Source organism: Eptatretus burgeri, chromosome 10 (genome assembly GCF_056783735.1).
Source record: "Eptatretus burgeri isolate ZD-2024b chromosome 10, Ebu_testis_v1, whole genome shotgun sequence".
NCBI lineage: Eukaryota > Metazoa > Chordata > Myxini > Myxiniformes > Myxinidae > Eptatretus > Eptatretus burgeri.
The window spans coordinates 32,659,515-32,678,354 of NC_140970.1; the positions used below are offsets into that span (position 1 = coordinate 32,659,515).

Below are 18,840 nucleotides of genomic sequence, written 5' to 3' on the forward strand. Positions count from 1 at the left end.
CTCCCTCACCTCAAATGGCCACACTGCTGATGACGCACATGAAAAAGCTGAATGCCTAAACTTGGTGTTTGCATCTAAATCTTGTGTCCAAAACCCATCACTTTCTGTACCCACCTTACCCAGTCGCACTCAACTGTCCTTGGACTCTGTGTCCTTTTCTTCTGACAAGGTGGAGAGCTCGCTGTCAAACCTCGACTCAGATTCTGCAACCAGTCCAGACGGCATCAGCCCATGTGTCCTAAAAACCTGCTCCTCTGCTCTTGCTCACCCTCTCTCTGTTCTATTCACCCTCTCCTTTGCTCAAGGTCATTTGCCATCTGCTTGGAAATCAGCAAGCATTACTGCCCTGCATAAAAATGGTGCAAAAACAGATCCCTGCAACGACAGACAAATCAGCCTTCTCCCAATCATCAGCAAGGTTATGGAATCCATCATCGCTTCAGACAGGAAATCCTTCCTCTTCTCCAATGGCTTGATTTCTGATCATCAATTTGGTTTCAGAACAGGTCACTCTACCCTGGATATGCTGTTTCTGCTCTCCCAACAATGGATGGAGGTCCTCAATGCCGGACATGAAATCAGAGCCATATCCCGAGACATATCGCGTGCTTTTGACATGGTCTGGCACCCTGCCCTGCTCACCAAACTCTCTTCCTATGGTATCCAAGGCCATGTCCACTCATGGCTCGCAGACTTCCTCTCCTGTCGCAGTCAATGTTTGGCCTTAAATGGTGGTCTTTCATCCCCTCTTCTTGTCCAGGCTGGAGAACCTCAAGGGAGCGTTCTGGGCCCTTTGCTTTTTCTGGTTTTCATCAGTGATCTCTGCGACTCTCTGGGAAATCCTCTTTATCTCTTTGCTGAAGACTCCACCATCTGCCGTACCATCTGTCATCCCTCAGACCAGCAAGCAGCAGCTTCTTCGCTCACTGCAGATCTGTGTAAAATCATAAACTGGTCCAACACGTGGAACATGTCTTTCAATCCGGACAAATCTCACACTTTCACTTTGTCTCTCCGAAAGGACCGTTTCAACCCCCCCCCCATCTACTTTCTCAACAATCCTCTGGAATAAGTCCTTTCTTTCAAGCTTCTGGGTCTCACTATCTGCCATGATCTTTCCTGGGAAAGCCACATTTCCAACCTCGCCTCCAAAGCCAGTTGCTGACTGGGAATCCTCCGTCGTGCAAAGTCCTTCCTCGGCCCACCTGAGCTTCTCACCACATACAAAGCTTTCGTCTACAGCCTGATGGAGTACTGCTCTCCCCTCTGGGCTGGTCCTCCTGCCTCCCACCTTTCTCGGCTTCACGCTGTGGAAACCAAGGCATTTCGGATCATTGGCATCTTCCGCGATGGTGCTGAGTCTGGGCCTCTCACTTTCTCACCATGCCTGGTGTTGGCTCAATGGTTCGGGTGGCGGACTTTGTATCCTAGGCTCCTGAGTTCAAATCCCGCTCAGCTGTTGAATTAATACCAGGTGGGGTTAACTCGACCTGTCATCCTTCCGAGGTCGGCAAGATGAGTGCCAGCATGCTGGTATACTGTGTCGGAGTGGCGACCCGTCCGGGATTGTGCCCAATAGCCAAGGAGACTGCTTAGGCAGCATCAACGCTCTGCATCGAGTATGTCCCAATCTCCTCCTCCTCTCTCACCGCAGGCAGGTCAGTGGTCTTTCTGTCTTTTACCATGTCCTCTCCAGTCTCGCCCCTCCTGCCCCGTCTACGATTTGTCCCCAGCATATTGTTGTGGGGCCGAGTTTCAGCGGCGAGCACGACCGCTAGGTGGTGCAGTAGAGTCTGCTCCACCAAACACCCAGAATCTAGATCGCGCTTCTCGGAGAACTCCGAGAAGGCATGGGTCCCTTTCAGGACCATGAATCGCCAATAATTCGGCCGCGTGGAATAGGGTTAATTGCCAACTTCAATATACCTAAGTATCCACACGGCAAAGCTACCGGGGAATTCACACTCTCGGCAGGCCTCGAGCGGAACGAGCCGTTATCGTGCTCGAACCGTGCGTAACCCGAGCGGATGGTTACCAAGACCCGTCGGACCAAATGCACAATTTGCCGTGTCACAATTTCCGCACAACAGCACGCACCATGCTAAGCCAATGAAAGAAGTACAGAAACGAGCTGATACATTCAACAAGAGGGGTATTTATTTTCAATAATAATTGGCAAAAACCGGGAAGGGAGACAAAGAGCAGATTACAACCAACCATGAAATGTAAATTATGTACAAGCAAAAGCACTTAACAATTCTACTTGACAAGACAGTCCCGCACACAGACACACACCCAAAGAAATAGACCCTGTAGGGTCTCTATTGAAGGTTCCCAGCTCGAGGGAAGATGAGCTGGAAACCAGAGCTATCTTGGACCTGTCCACCTCGTGTGGTCTTCGACGTTCTGGACCGTCGGGACTTGAATCCGCAACCACAATACCACTCCAAGTACCTGGGATGGAGGATTAAGGGTGGACGCCAACCAGCACGAGCGGGGACGAGGCAGCAAGCGCTAGCAGGCAAGGCCAGGCGATCCGGGGCGATCCAGCAGACCAAAACCAACTCTCTACCAGTCGGATTGCACCGACCAATTATTCACTCCTTCTCCAGAGGGGAGGAGCCGCCTCCTCCGACCCGCTCTCCCTCACTGGACGGTTTTGGTGCGCAAATGTGCTCGTCGCCCCCGTGATTGGCCAAAAGGGACTTGGATTGGACCGGGGAAGGGGGGGGGCATGGCGGGCGTCACGGCGGACCGCCCTTCAAACAGGAAGAGAAGTAATATTGTCCTGCGTTGGCTCTCCTTGGCCGACCGATGGCAAACTCGCTCGCATCTCTCTGATTGGTCGAGAGACGCCAAGTCCTTCTTGAACTCCGCCCACTGCGAGTGTTATGGCGTCAGGATGGAGCGAAGGTGTTGTTATTGTTGTAAGTGATGTAAAAATGTAAAAGAAAACCCTGACTATCAAAATAACTCCGCAGCGCACGAACATTTAATTCCCATTAGACACAGGGGATAGATTCTAACTAGAAACACGTACTTACCGATATAACTGATCTGAAGGGACTCTGGCTATTGTGTGCAGTAAGCTTCCAAATTCGTAACAATATTTCTGCAGGGTGCTCACAGTCCGCCAACAACCCCCTACTGGTAAAACTACCAAAATTTGAATCACTGCTCACCTTCACTCTTTCATTCCTCTTTTTTTCCTGCCTTTGGAATAAACTCCCTCACTCTATTCAATCCCATTCTTCCCTCCAGGCCTTCAAAACACCTGTTCACCACCACCTCTTATCATACCCCATCCAAATCTTCGATCTTTTCTACCCCCTTTAATCCACCCCAAACCCACCTCCCTCAAATTCCCTGCTTTCCTTCCTGAAAGTCCCTGTAATGTCCATCTTGTGCACCCCGTGTTCCCCGCCCCATCCCTCCCCTTTTCACAGAACTCTCAATGTCTCTGTTCCCCAATGTTTTGTCCTTCCCACTCCCGCCCCTCTTGTCTCATGCCCCCCTTGCTTTGCGTTGTGTGTTAGCTCTCATACAAACCTCGACAAGGTATACAAAAAAAATATGAGGACACCTGCCAGAGGTTCTGCCGGGAATACGACATCAGAACATGTGATGGACCCACAAATTCTGCCATTGAACGTATTGTGAAACATTTTGAGCACAAGGGAACAGTGCACAACCAGAGCAAGGGAAACAGTGGCAGGCCAGCATCAGCAACCAAGAGCCAAGCCAACATCGATGCAATGCAGGATTCTGCAGTGGACAGTCCCATGGAGTCCCACTGCTGGTGCTCCCGGAAGCTTGGCATCAAACCAACATCAGTCTGGCATCACCTCACTGAGGTACTGAAGGTTTTCTCATGCATTATCTCTATTAGGCATAAACTGAGTCAAGATGACATGAGAAGGATACTTGAGATGTGCAATTTGCTCAGTGACTGGATGGAGTTGTACCCAAACGGTATCAACCTGATCTGGTTCAGTGTTGAAGCCCATTTCCACTTGGACGGTGCCATCAACAACCACAACACCATTTTCTGGGGGTAGAACCACCTGAGGATATCACTGAGAGGTACCTGAAAATGCCTAAGGTCATGCTTCTGCGCCTTCAATGCCAGATGGGGAACAATCGGGCCTTACTGGTTTGAGAATGACAACAGCAGGACAGTGACGATCAACGATGAGCACTACCGTGCCATGCTTCAGAAGTTCCATAATGATCTAGCCCAAAAGGTCACCCCAAACCAGCTCAGCATGACCTGGTTTATGCAGGTTGGTGCACCCCCGCATACAGCTGGTGACGTCATCACTTTCCTGCAAAGGCTCTTCAGAAACCACCTCGTTGCCCTGGGTACCTCATGATGGACACCCCATAACCCAGACTTTAACCCTCTGGATTACTGGTTCTGGGGGCTGCCAAGGGCTCTGTCTACAGCAACCGCCCTGCCACACTGGATGATCTGAAGCAGGAGGTGTCAGACTGTCTCCTGGCAGTGCCACATGAGACCTACAGGAAAGTTGGACAGAACTTTGGAGTCAGGATCAATGCCTGTCCGAACCGTGGAGGAGCACACATCAAGAACGTAAATTACAAGGATTCTGCGTAAATACCAATTTCAGACCTTGGGCCCTCACTAACTCTAGCAGTGACTTACTGCAATAGCAATCAGTGATAGAAAATACCACATCATAATATAAGCTTTCAAGACATGTTTGGTTCACGTTCATGAGGTTTCTGTTTCTTTGTAAATAAACATTTGAAGTTGCATCACTCTTCATGAAACAACTTGTTTATGGACAAGGAGCAGGACATAGCCTTGCTTGCATAAAGTTAATAGGTATATAGGTGTAATTATAAGACTTGTTATTTTATTTAAATTATCAGATTTCACTCCAGATTTTGACACTTATTTCATCCAGACGATATCCCATCCTCGAAGCTGAATAATATTTCGATGATGTACTTTAATTAGTCCGTGACAGTATATCGTGGAAAATTGCGTCATCTACACCAATAAATTTCAGTGTCTCCCTCCGTAACTCAAAAAACATCAAACCGAGCAGCCTGAAACTTTGCATGCATTTGAAGAAAACTGCAAGGAAGTGCAGGACTGACAATTAGGTGTTTGGTTTGATTAAAACACCCCTTTTGAAGATAATTAACGGCCTTATTTAATTATATCCTTTACCAGGCGCATCCTGTGTCACCGCTCTCTTTGGGGTCTTAAGGCATATCGTAGGTAACCTCGCTGGGGTCTGAAGCCACAATATTTTTTGGCTTGCTCAAACTTGCCTTGACTTGGAACAGGCTGCAATGATTTCTTGACGATAAAGTTTTTTTTCACTTTCCTCACTCGAATATATTATCGAATGCCTGTTCATCAAAGCTACGAATCACTGGGAACATTGCAATGCTTATAAATGCCGGAGACATCAGCGTTCTTTGCTTTAATTAATTTCCACACATGTGATTACCACGAGAATCTCTTAAACTTAGCAGAATTACAAAATTTAAGCTCCAGAATGGAACTTGAAAGCAGTTCCGACTCCGAGAAAAGTGTTAATTTGTCAATTTTGGACATATTTGACATTTTGGGTGTCTCTGTGAGATGTATGTTTAACATGACGGTTCGGTGATTGCTAATCACATGCCAAACGAGCTGTTTCTTATCAACCGTTTCATTGCAGTGCTCGAGCCACTTGACGAGTGCACTTCAGTATTCACACCGTTGCTGAATACTGTATGTCGATCGACTTGAACAAAGTTCAGGGGTCACTCGAATGCGGTGGACACATGTTCTGTGGTGCAACAGGCGGTAGCTGGCTCGCTGAAAATGTGAAATTTTAATTTCCATGACTTTTCTTCTTTTTTTCCTTCCGTTATATGACCTGTCACTTTGGCATAGATAAATACAAATAAAAATTAACTGTTTTGCTTTTAAGTTTCTTCGACCTTTTTGTGGACTGCTTGGTGAAGCCACTTGGCATTTGTTCTTCAAGTTTCAATGACGATACCACGGTTCTGTCCCAGAGGTAGGAAGGCAAAATCCCAAAACCCTCTGGTCCCCCACCCTCCCCCTCTATTGCGGGGACTAGCATGTTCAAATCAAATTTGGAGTGAGCCGACCGGTGGGGTGCAAAGGTCGCTGTATATATGAACATGCAAGCATGCATACAGGCCTTTGCCAGGTAGATAGCATGGGTTGTAAATGCTCCTGCCACTGGTGTGTGTGTGTGTGTGTGTGTGTGTGTGTGTGTGTGTGTGTGTGTGTGTGTGTGTGTGTGTGTGTGTGTGTGTGTGTGTGTGTGTGTGTGTGTGTGTGTGTGTGTGTCCTCCATAACACCAGAACCATGAAACCGAACAGCTTGAAACTTTGCATGCACATTAAGAAAACTCCAAGGAAGTGCAAGAGTGAAAATTAAGTGTTTGGGTTAATTAAAACACCCCTTTTGAAGACGGAGGGAGGGGAAGCTAGGAAGTGGGGGTGGGGGGAGTGATGCCTCACCAAACGTTGTGATACACAATCGAGAGGGAGGGAGACGGGGGGGAGGAGGAGGAAAAGAGAAAAAAAAAGACAGAAAGGTGAGGGGAGAATGATATATTATGCTTAAAGACTGAATACACATACAAAAAAAAATAATAATAATTAAAAATAAATATAAACAGGTCAAACAGCTGTACACACAATGACACAACAGAATTTAGAATGTAATCCGCTGGCACATCTGCAAAAACTTTGATGTCCCAGTTCCAGAAAATTTGTGGGAACATGAACCAAAAATCACTGAAAACATGGGAAGTGCCGGTCACGTGCGACTTAATGATCCCATAAAGCGTGAACATCGAAAACAAAGGGAATATTACCAAAATCACTAATCACTGCTCACCTTCATTCTTTCATTCCTCTTTTTTCCTGCCAGAGAAACAAACTCCCACACTCTCTTCGATCCCACTCTTCCCTCCAGGCCTTCAAAACACCTGTTCACCACCAACTCTTATCTTCCCCCATCCAAAACCATGATCTTTTTGACCCCCACTAATCCACCCCAAACCCACCTCCTTCAAATTCCCCGCTTTCCTTCCTGAAAGTCCCTGTAGTGCCATCTTGCTTACCCTGTGTACCCATCCCTCTCCCTTCCACAGATCTCTTGTCTCTGTTCCACACTGGTTTTTTTCCTTCCCTCTCCCCCCTCGTCTCTTGCTCCCCTTGTTGTACGTTCTGTATGTTAGCTTTCATATGTATCTGTATATGTACACTGTATTTCATATGTATTTCATATGTACACTGTTGTGTATTTTTAGATACACAACAGTGTATCTAAAAATAAAATAAAATAAAAATAAACATTGCGACCAGATATCATACTTAGGTACAAAAAAAAAAGAGAGAAGGCGGCATTGCCAATTGAGGTGTTAATACCAGTGATTTCAGACTAAACGATGCAAAAATCAAGAAAATGACCAAATACCAAGACCTGGAGAATGAAGTGAAAATATCCTGGAAGCTGAAGAATGCCAAAGTTGTACCAGTAATAGCTGGAGCTATGGGAATGATGACGAAGAACTTCACAGATATATTAAAAACCATCCCTGGGAATGTTACGACAAACGAATTACAGTTGGAAGCCGTCTGTGGCTCAGTGACGATCCTGAAGAGAGCCCTCGGCACAAAACTTTGAGAATAGAAAACTTCACAACTTGGTCCATGAATCGAGACTCCTTACAAAAATGAATGTGGATAATTTCAGCCCTTCCTTGGAAGACTCCATTCCACATTCTGAAAACCCACATATGTAGATGCCAATTAACGACACACACTCACATAGAGGTGGATACTTTGAGACCTGGTTGGTCTCCGCTTCACCTCCTGAAACCTACCGACCACATGTGGAGATAGCAGGCAACACCTGCAACTTACACACACACACACACACACACACACACACACACACACACACACACACACCCCCACACACACACACACACACACACACACACACACCCACACACTCACCTGCTAGGTCAGTTTCACCTCCTGAAACCCACTGACCGCATGTGAAGATAGCACCCACCGACCACATGTGGAGATAGCAGGCAACACCTGCAACTTACACACACACACACACACACACACACACACACACACACACACACACACACACACACACACACACACACACACACACACACACACACACACTGAAAAAGCGTGTACTGATGCGCAATGACACTCACTGACGTTGATTAGTCCAGATTTTAAACGTTTCCCCTCCCCATCTCTTAGATAGATGTCGAAATGTGTCAACGTGTTGCCCTTCATCGATAGCTCTGTGGCCTCTGGAGTCCTACGGATTCAGGGTTAGGGTTATTCTCATTCCGGTGAAGTGCTATGTGTATTTATTTTGCCAATGCTGATCGTGAATGATATTTCATTCAAGCTCACATCAGGAAGCTATTGTCGCCACTGAATTCATACCATGGATGGGCCTCGTATCCTCCTCCTGTGTCGAAATTCCTTGGAAGTGAACTCGTAGTTATTTTTTATTTTAATTACCTTTTCGATTTAAAATGAAGGATGCTTTCTGTCATTGACTTTGACATGTGTGTGCCTCCTGGAATCTTTTGGAGTTATTTTGAAGAGTGGAATAAGACGGAGCTATCGTGTCTTTCCTCATTGAGATCATGGCACGCATCTTTGCTTACAAAGATTCTGATGGCACTCCATTAGTTTCCAAGATCCTTGATTTGGCATGCCAATAGGGAACTGGAAACTGGACGACCACCGCTGCACTGGAATATGGAATGCCAGTCATTCTTATCGGTGAGCTTTTAGCTCCAGAATGATTTCTCCACATCATCCTCATCCTCATCTTGGATTCTCCTGAATTTGGATTAATCATTGACTGATCAATGGTGAGTTTGTTTTCTCTCTTTATTTCCATTGTTGAGTCCCAACAGTGAGTGATTTGATTGTGGTTTAACTTCCTTGCTTCTGTAGTATTGAAATAGTTTTGACTTTAATTGTGTTATTGCTGTAATCGACTCGTGACAAACAATGGTTCCTTCTCCAAAAAGGTCACAACAATGAACGAACAGAGGGGCAGTGGGGCCACAGTTGGACACAATACTCGTGGGAATGAATGAGCAGGCAGGAAAAGAGAGGAAGTGCAGGGGGGGGGGGAAAGTGGTGGTGGGTTCGGGGGAGGGTGGGAGGGAGATGACACATTAAGACTAAATAAGAGGGTTGGATTTGGTTATGTCAAGTTAATGGTAGTGTAAAGATTGCTGGTACAGGTACATGGGTAGACAAGGAACTTGGAGACAGGAGGGGGCCATTTGACCCATCATGACCGCGCTCTATGAAACACTAATTTAATTCATCTCTTTATTGATGTAATTTTACTGGGTGAGGGAGGATTCCATCGAGTCTGGAGTCTGGATTCTAACAGTGGGCAGGCATAGGGACACCACCAGGGTGTTTTATTTGGGGTTGAAAGGTTTTTTTAGGATGAGGAATGAGCAAACAATGACATAATGTTAATTTGTTCATTTTTTTTTTGACAAGACCCTCTCAGACATCTCAATCACTGCCCTTCCAGGCAATCACTCATCCAAACGTAATCTGTCCAGCAGTCCTGCCAATGTCCATTGTACCCCTCGATCCCAAACGTGTCTGGATATCTATCTACTTCCAATTTAAACCTATCTATTGTTTCTGCTTCCACTACCTTTCCAGGGAGACAATTCCATGCATTAACTACTCTCTGAGTAAAAGATCCCTGCCTTACTACCATCCTACCGCTCATCTACTTCACTCGGGTTTTGACCTTGGTCTTGTCACTGTCCATTCTGCTGAAAAACTTCTGCACTTATCTTGCCTATAATATTCATTATCTTAAAAAAAAATCTCTATCATTAAAAAGAACCTCTCAGAATTGCTTCGTTTTTAATGTAAAAAGTGCCCTCCTTCAGCTGCTCATTGTACTGCAGCTTAACTCACTCTTGCTGTAGCCGAGTATTACTATCCCTGAGAGCCTGGTGTTGACTTCACGGTTCATGTGGCTGGCTTAAGATCTTATTGAGATGAGGCTTTAATGATATTTCATTAAAGCTCACATCAGGAAGCTATTGTCGCCACTGAATTCATCCCATGGATGGGCCTCGTATCCTCCTCCTGTGTCGAAATTCCTTGGAAGTGAACTCATAGTTATTTTTTATTTTAATTACTGAATACAACCAATTATTATTGAATTATTGAATACAACCAAACAGCCTCGTAGTTTTACCTACAGCTGCTTGGCACTGTGCTTTCTGCTTGCCCCTGCATCTACTACTACCACCAGACCCTTCTCCTGTGTCGCACGTTCCAAGACTGTCCGTTACATCATGCAGTCCTTATTTTCCTTATTCTTACCAATCCCCAGCACCTTACATTTCCTAATGTTATTCAAGTGCATCTGCCAATCTTTTTCCATAGCTATGAAAGTATGGCTGTGAACTTGGTGAGCAGAGCAGGATGTCAGACTGTCAAATACCCGAGATATTTCCAGGGAGAAAGTCTTGATTAAAAAAATTAAGTCTTGATGCTTTGAGAGGAACAGCATGTCCAGACTTTTTACTGGCAGACCGGGCATGAATCCACATTGATGGTTAGAGCAGCAATGCCAACCCTCCCGATTTCATCGGGAGGCTTCCATTCACCCAAACTCCCGCCCTTACGATCACTATCCTTATCCTCCCGAAATTTTGATATTTTTGCACTGTTCACTAATCAGAATGTACTAGTATGAGAATTGAATGAAAAGCATCGTCTGCTACGTATAGCATGTGGTAACTCCATAACGTTCGCTGCTACCAAATTGTACGTAAAAAATTGCAAATTCAAATGAGGAGCAGCGAAACATTGGGTCTGGATCTCGCTTATGCGATCATGCACTGAGATTTAGTGCATACGGTATGTGTGCAATACAGTGCATGCGGTATGTATGCACAGTGTATATGCATGCGATACGCTCACTGCATGCAGCTGGGCCCCGTACCAGCCCGGCGGTCGCGACCACCGTGCGGTGTTTAACAGCCGCTAGAGTTCTACGAGTCGCGCTGCAGCTGTGGAACATCGACTTCGAAGTTACCGATGCTTCAAGCCCTCGATGTTGATTACGAAATGGCAGAAAAGAAGCTTACGAAGACCAATAAATGGTCTCAGAAGTACAAGACCGAATACAGTCTCCAATACCCGTGTATTCGAAAGTCTGAAAGAGGAATTCATCATGCGTATTGTACAGTATGCAGCGTTGATATTTCAGTTGAGCACGGAGGTCGCGATGATATTCGGAAGCACGTTGGAAGCAAACGGCACACAGACATTGCAAAGGAGAGATCTTCGAGCACGAGTACCGGTACACTTCTGAATTATTTCACCAAACAAGGGACAAGCGAGGAAGAGGATGTTACTCGAGCGGAACTTCTCTTTAGTGGATTTATTGTGGAACATAACTTGCCCATATCAGTCTCAGATCATGCTGGACCTCTATTTCAAAAGATGTTTCCAGATTCAAAAGTTGCTTCAAAGTATGGATGTGCAAGAACAAAAACTTGCAAGATGTGCAAGATGTGCAAGAACAAAAAAAAAAAAAAAAAAAAAAAACAAGAACAAAAAGCAAGAAAAAAAAACAAGAACAAGAACAAAGAAGAAAAAAAGAACACTGGTCAACAATTTTTTACTTTCTGAATGTTGTCTAGATTTCTACAAGTGAATTAGGGTATTCTGGCACTGCTAAATCAGGAAATGGCATCCGTTTCTCTCCATCAGGTCAGGTTTTTGTGCTAAGTTGATTTGAAAAAATCAGATCTTGTTACAAAATCAATTACATTTTTGTGGCATTATCAGCTGATTTTTGTCAACACATATCATCCTAAACATGTTTTTAAGAAAAAAAAATGTTTTGCCAACAACATTTATTGATTACATGATAGAAACATCGATTACTGTCATCTGAATGGTGGGCATTGATAAAGGTAAGTACAAGTAAATTGCATGTTGCGTCACCACTGTTCAAACTTCAGGGCTTGAACTTCCGTTTCTTCGAACTCCTGGAATGTTCAGCGGCAGGGAGGTCTCTCTTCAGATTCCAACAGTAGTCAGCCATCATGACTGCGTCCCAGCGACCCTGATACCTGGTCTCCATCTCCTTCATGTCCTGATGGAATCTCTCCCCCTGCTCGTCACTCATTGAACCCAGGTTCTCAGGAAACCGGTTCATATGTGAAAATAGGTAGTGCATCTTGATGCTCATGTTGCAGCCCAGGTTTCTGAAAGCAGTCAGCATGTTGTTGACAAGTTCTGCGTAGTTTCTGGCCTTATTGTTGCCAAGAAAGTTCTTCACTACCAAAACAAATGTCTTCCACGCTTCCAGTTCCACTTCGTTCATTGAGTTTTTGAACTCTGGATCTCTGATGAGCTGACGGATCTGAGAACCATCAAAGATGCCAACTTTCAACTTCTCCATGGTCAATCCTGGAAAAGCCTGGCACAAGTAAGTGAAGCAGTCACCATCTTTGTCCAGAGCCTTGGTGAACTGCTTGATTAAGCCGAGCTTGATGTGCAGCGGTGGGAAGAGTATTCTGTCTCTGTCCACCAGAGGGTCGTTGATGACGTTCCTTTCTTTGCATGGCACCAATTCCTCCCGCACAGGCCAGTCCTTCTTCGTGTAATGCTGAGCACGGTCCCTACTATCACACATGCACAGAAAACATGGGTACTTGGTGAAGCCAGACTGTTGTCCCAACAAAAAGTTCACCATCTTCAGGTCAACACAAATAAACCACTTATGCTGATCATAACCAATTTTCTCCAGCACGTACTTCACCGCTTCATACTTCTCCTTCAGTGTAGTCGAGTGAGCGATGGGTACAGAGGCAAACTGGTTGCCGTTGTGTAGCAGAACACATTTCAGTGATCGCTTGCTGCTGTCAATGAACAGTCTCCAATCTTTGGGTTCGTACTGTGGCACTCCAAGCTTGAGCAGAAGCGCATGTCATAAATTGGCGCATGTAGGTATTGTACATTCTTCAGAGTTCGTTATTTCAAGAAATACAACTTTTTTGTATCACATTATTACAAAATCTGCCCCATTAACTTTAGTTTTGATCCACGAACTTTATGCTTTACTTTGCCTCACCAATTTTTGGAAGATTTTGAGGTTTTATGACTTCAAACTGATCCCTTTTCGACATAATCACCTAGAACTATCGTACCTGAATACTTCTTGTCATTAAAATAATTATTTCCAATTAAAACAATTATTTGACATGACATTTTACCCCCACCAACTTCTTCTAAAATGCTCCACACATGCGTACATGTGAACAAAAATGTAAAAAACGACATGTGGCCATATCTCAAAAACTTGACCTGATTGAACAAAACTAATGTGAGTTTTGGATTCAGCGCATCAGATTCGTCCTAAATCAGCTTAAAAAATGCAGACAACAAATTTGTTGTTGACCAGTGTAATTGTTGAGTTGTCAAATGTTACTGCTTCATCTATTGCCGATATTGCTAGACTAGCTCCATTTAGCCTAGCTACAGACGGTAGCAATGACAGTGGTGAGGCCCAGCTATATCCTGTCCTGATTTCGTACTATGACAACAGTGCTGGGATTGTGAAGCAAGGTTTGCTAAGTTTGCCTGCGTGCAAACAAGATTCCACTGGAGAAAACATTTTCAAACTGCTTGATCATGAGTTCAGTGACAGGAAAATTCCGTGGGGAAATTGTGTTTCCTTTTGTGCTGATAATGCCTCTGTCATGGTGGGCAAGCACAAAGGAGTCGCTGCTTATATCCACAAACAAAATCCAGAGTGCTACATCATGGGATGCCCTTGCCATATGATGCACAATACGGCCAAGAAGGCGGCTCAGGCCTTACCCATTGAATTAGATGACTTTCTCATCGATATTTACTACTACTTGGACAAAAGTAGTAAACGCGTCAAAGGAGTGAAAGCACTGCAAGAACTCTGTGATGCCCCGACACACAAGATTCTGAAGCATGTCGCAACAAGGTGGCTGTCCCTTGGTCAGTACCTAGACAGGCTGATTGAACAGTGGGAGCCACTTCGCCTCTTCTTCAAAGAAGAAGTACGAAGAAAAATGCAACCTACTGTAGCCAAGACTCTAACAACGAGCAAGAAGGACGGCACTGTATCTACTGCCAGTACTGGCACTGCAGGATCAAGCACTAGTGGAGCAGCATTCACCACTACCACTGCAGTATCTGCTGCGAAGAAGACAGCAGGGACAGCACCAAAACCAATGCTGAGAGCAGGTAGCATCACCGGCCCTTCATCACGTTCATCTACAAAGCAGATCCCTTCAGAGTCGAGAAAGACTGTGATAGTCCCATCTACAGGCAAAGAAGGACCCAAGTTAAGTTCTGCTTTTGCCAAATCACTTGATAGAAGCTCAGCAAAACCTTCGAATCAGAGGTCTTCTTCCTTGGCTGCACCTACCTCAAGCTGTCTCCTCAAACGTAAAATTTGATCTGGTACTACGAGTCTGACCTCTTCTGCTGGCAGTAAACGCAAGTGTGATCGCCCTGCGGCTAAGTGTACTACGAGTTCTACAACTAAAAGCGCATCTTCCTCAAACACTGTGCAGGAATCTAGAGAAAAACGTGTCAACAGGATGTTCTTGTCTCCACAAACAAAACTCTATTGTTTCTTCCTTCGATATGCTAACAAGCTTTTTGAGAAGGGGAATCTTCTGCTCCAAAGAGACGAACCCTGTATTCATCTCCTGCACGGAGAATTGAATGGTCTTCTGAAAGATATCTTCGTACGGTTTTTGAAACCATCGGTGTCATCGGTTGCTCTGGTAAATGTACCCTTCTCTGACAGAAATCATCAGAAGAATGATGAGGACCTCATGATTGGGAACGATGCCAAACTGTATATAAGGGAACAAAGGAGTCTCAAGAAATCCACCTTCACTCTGAGTGAGTCAGACATCCAAGGTTTCTTCAGTGCAGTTCGCTCATATTATGTGAAAGCCTGCAATTACATCTTCAAAACCTGGCCGCTAGATGATGAATTAGCCAAGCATGCTCAGGTGCTGGATGTTAAGCTCCACCAAGAAGTGGGGTTTGACTGTGTGGAGTTTTTCATCAAGAAATTCCCCTGTCTGTTCAGTGGCGGTGATAGTGACATAGACAGTCTTGAGAGTGAATTCGCTCACTACCAGGCAGACGCCTCCATAGCTACAATTGCTACTGAGACAGTGAGAGTGGATGAGCAGTGGCATCGGATTTCACAGCTCACAGATCCCTGCACTGGTGCCAAGAAGTATCCTAATTTGAGCAAAGTGATGAAGGGAATCTTGGTCATTCCTCATTCGAACGCATCATGTGAGCGGGCACTCAGTCTTGTATGGAAGAATCATACTGAATTTCGTCCCAATTTGAGTGTCAAAACCCTGGAAGCTCTCTTAATTGAAAAACTAGCTCATAGCACCCCTTGCTACCAGAGAGAATACAGCAAAGACATAATCAGAAGGGCTAAAAGAGCCACACAGCTGTCACTCAGCAAAGCTGCCATGGAAAAAGCAAGCATCAGTAGTACCAGCCAGTAAGGTAAGAAAAATATTGCTTCTTTTGTGCTTTTTGTTAATCTTTGATTGTCCCCTAACTTACTAATATTAACATACATGTAACATTAAAAAGTGCACAATTTTTCCCCTTTTTTTGTTCAAAAAGTGGGAATTCTTAACATGTTAAATGCTCCAAAATAGGGCTCAGAGGGCACGAGAGAGCGTCCAGAACCCCAGAGCTTCCAGGGCCCTAAGGCGGGCCCTGGACCCCGCCGCAAGGGTCGAGCGCTCCGCGCTCGAGATGTGCGCTTAGCGCACATTATTTGGTGTCGGTTGCAAATCCTCCCTAATTCTGATTTCCAAAAGTTGGCATCTCTGTTAGAGATCAGACTGTTAGAAAAGAGAATAGATGACATTAGCACCAAGGATGGATTCCGAGGCTTTGCTTTCAATCAGAAGTGAGCTTACCAGTCGTTGATGAGATTATTTTTTTTGTACACTTCTTGTGTGTGGGAGAGAAGTTTGCTGACTATCGTTGATTGCATTTATCCTGTCAAATGCTTCCTTCCTTACTGGCAGGAATTTGTAATTTTACAGAGACACACAAAGACATGCTTTTTTCCCAAAATTGGTTTGTTTCCTCACATCTCTTCCTTCCTTCCTTTACACTGCATTTTTTGCCACCAGGGGAGTCTATCTTTGTTCGTTGCCTGTCAGCACTCAAACCAAAGTGAGCGCGTGCCAGCAGATTGCTTCGTGGCCCTGCGACTGTTTCATTCGGAGAAGACAAACAAAAGTTTTTGGAAGACATTCATGAGGTGACAATTTTACTCCCCCACAAGGGAATCGATTTTGAACTTTGGTTATGTTTTGTCTAATTTTTAGAACTTTTGTTCTGAAAGAACTTTTGTCTAAAGAACTTTTGTCTAATTGGCAATAGATTGCTCAGTGGCTAATAATGAATCTCATTGATTGTTCGTAATTGAGTTGGCATATTACTCAATTTTGGTATGTCAGAGGCTTGTGAGATACTCGATCTCATAGATAGGCTTGTGCTGGACACTGTACCTTTATTGTATATTCTGAATGTGCTCTTCACCACGAGCAAGATTGACCTCAATGCCAAATGCCTAGTTCTCCGTTTGATATACTGCACTGTATAATGTAAACTTCACTTATAATGATGCTGTGAGTTACCTTCCATAATTTGATTCCTCATTTGTATTGATAGATCCAGTTTCACCAACCTTGAGGCATTTGGTGTACGTGTAGGCATGTGTGCGTATATACACTCACTAAGCACAGCTCTGCCCCTGTCACTTTCACAAATTTGCTAGATATCTGGCATAATATTGCAACATTCCAAGTTCTAAACTTGTGCCATGATTTATAAATTATTTATTTTGGCCTTCCTGTCCTATTTTGAATCTTTAGCATGACTTGGTTTCTGTTTTCTAAAGATACCCACAGTATACTTTTAAAGGCTCATTGTGTCAAATATTGTGAATGTGTCACAATTGACCATTCGACATTGAAGATCATTTAGCTTTTTATTTCATGGCTTATTGATTCCAACTGAGTTTAAGTACCAGTCACACCTTTATGTAGCATAGCGTATGCTGCTTTGGCAGAAAAAAATGTGCATGGGCAGGTTGGCATGTTTCGTTTCAAGCTTGGTTGTGCTGTCCCAATACTTTTGGTAATATAGGCAAAGTATTTTCTTTGTTTTAGTCCTGCAAAATTGTCTGTACTATCTAAATTTTAATTTGTTTTGCTTTATGTTGATATTATTTATTTTATTGCTTTCCTGTCGGCTCTATATGCCTCCAAGATCATCTCTTATGCTCAGGGATTCATGCTGTTGTGGAAAGCTTGAAGGTCTTCCTTCAACTGGTCCTTCAATTATGGAGGAATTGCTCTTATGTGGAGAGGTGGCTGTATAATGTGCAGGTGCAAAACGGTCATGGCTTTCATTGCGGCAGATTTTTTTTTTGTAATATATTTTGATACCTTTTCCTGTCATGTTCCACGAGCAGGGTTAGTAGCAAATTATTGCCTGGTCTATTTTTTGTGGGGGCTTAAAATAATTCACTACACCCAAAAAGGAATGGGTCAGGGATAATTCAACATTACCTTTCACATAAGCTACAAAAGCTTAGGCACTTTTGAGCAATTATTTAAAAATAAAAAAAAATTTACTTTTTTGTTCTTCAAAATTTTCTAATGTTTTTTTTGCCGAAAACATTCCACAGCACTCAACCTCTGAATGTTTGATGAAGATCCATTCAGCCAACTCTGAGAAAAATGGTGACACACACACACACACACACACACACACACACACACACACACACACACACACACACACACACACACACACACACACACACACACACACACACACGGCTCTCTTATAGTAGAGATATATGACTAAATCAGATTATAGTTCCACTTCATTAGTACTTAAATACGGTTCCTTAATATTAAGGCCTTTGTTTCATCATTTCTGTGTTGTGATACCACTCCAAAACCATTCGAAAGTGAATAACCACATTGAACATAGTCTGTTATTACCTTGATCTGTTCCATCTGAGGTCTCAACTTGATAAGAAAGCTCACCTGAAATCTTGAATAATCCAAACCATATTTAATCTGTTTCATGAATTTTATTTTATTTTTTTAGCTCAGCAATGTTAAACATAGTGATGATGATGTTACACCAGTGCCCAAGAGCTAAACCATGATTGTATTGAATCAATACATTGTAGACCCTTTTTGCTAGAATGAACAATACAGTGGGAGAATTCAGATAACAGACTTCTGTGAATTGGCAGATTTTCATTTTCTTGCTGAAAACGTGGGTAACTCTAGAGTTTAAGATCCCCCCCCCCCACCATTGAAGCCATCACAATATGTACAATCTTTGTTAGTCTCACCCAGAAAGGGATGCAAAACTTTTGGTGTGTGTGTGCGTGCGTGCGTGCGTGCGGGCATGCGTGTCCGCATCCATGTCCGTATATTTTCGCTTTAAAAATGTTTTTCTCTGCAAACATTTATCCAGTTAATGTAAAATTTTAAACAAAGGAGGGACTCATTCTGGAGAATATTTTTATTGATGACTATGATGTCATAGGTCATATTGCGGTATGGCAGTCATATTGGATTAAAGGGAAGTTTGGACATCTTACCTGAAACCGCTCAATGAAAAAACTTGAAACTTGGCATATGTCATCAACTCCC

At 44.0% G+C, this 18,840-nt stretch overlaps 1 long non-coding RNA gene across 1 annotated transcript in view; it reads left to right on the plus strand.

Moving 5' to 3' along the window:
- Positions 1 to 18,542, plus strand: part of LOC147018260 (uncharacterized) — a 55,642-nt gene extending 37,100 nt beyond the window's left edge. Inside the window, exons 4-5 of the long non-coding RNA XR_015062323.1 lie at positions 16,288 to 16,418; positions 17,853 to 18,542. This is a non-coding gene — a long non-coding RNA (uncharacterized LOC147018260). The remainder of the gene's footprint in view (positions 1 to 16,287; positions 16,419 to 17,852) is intronic.
- Positions 18,543 to 18,840: the final 298 nt, after the last annotated feature.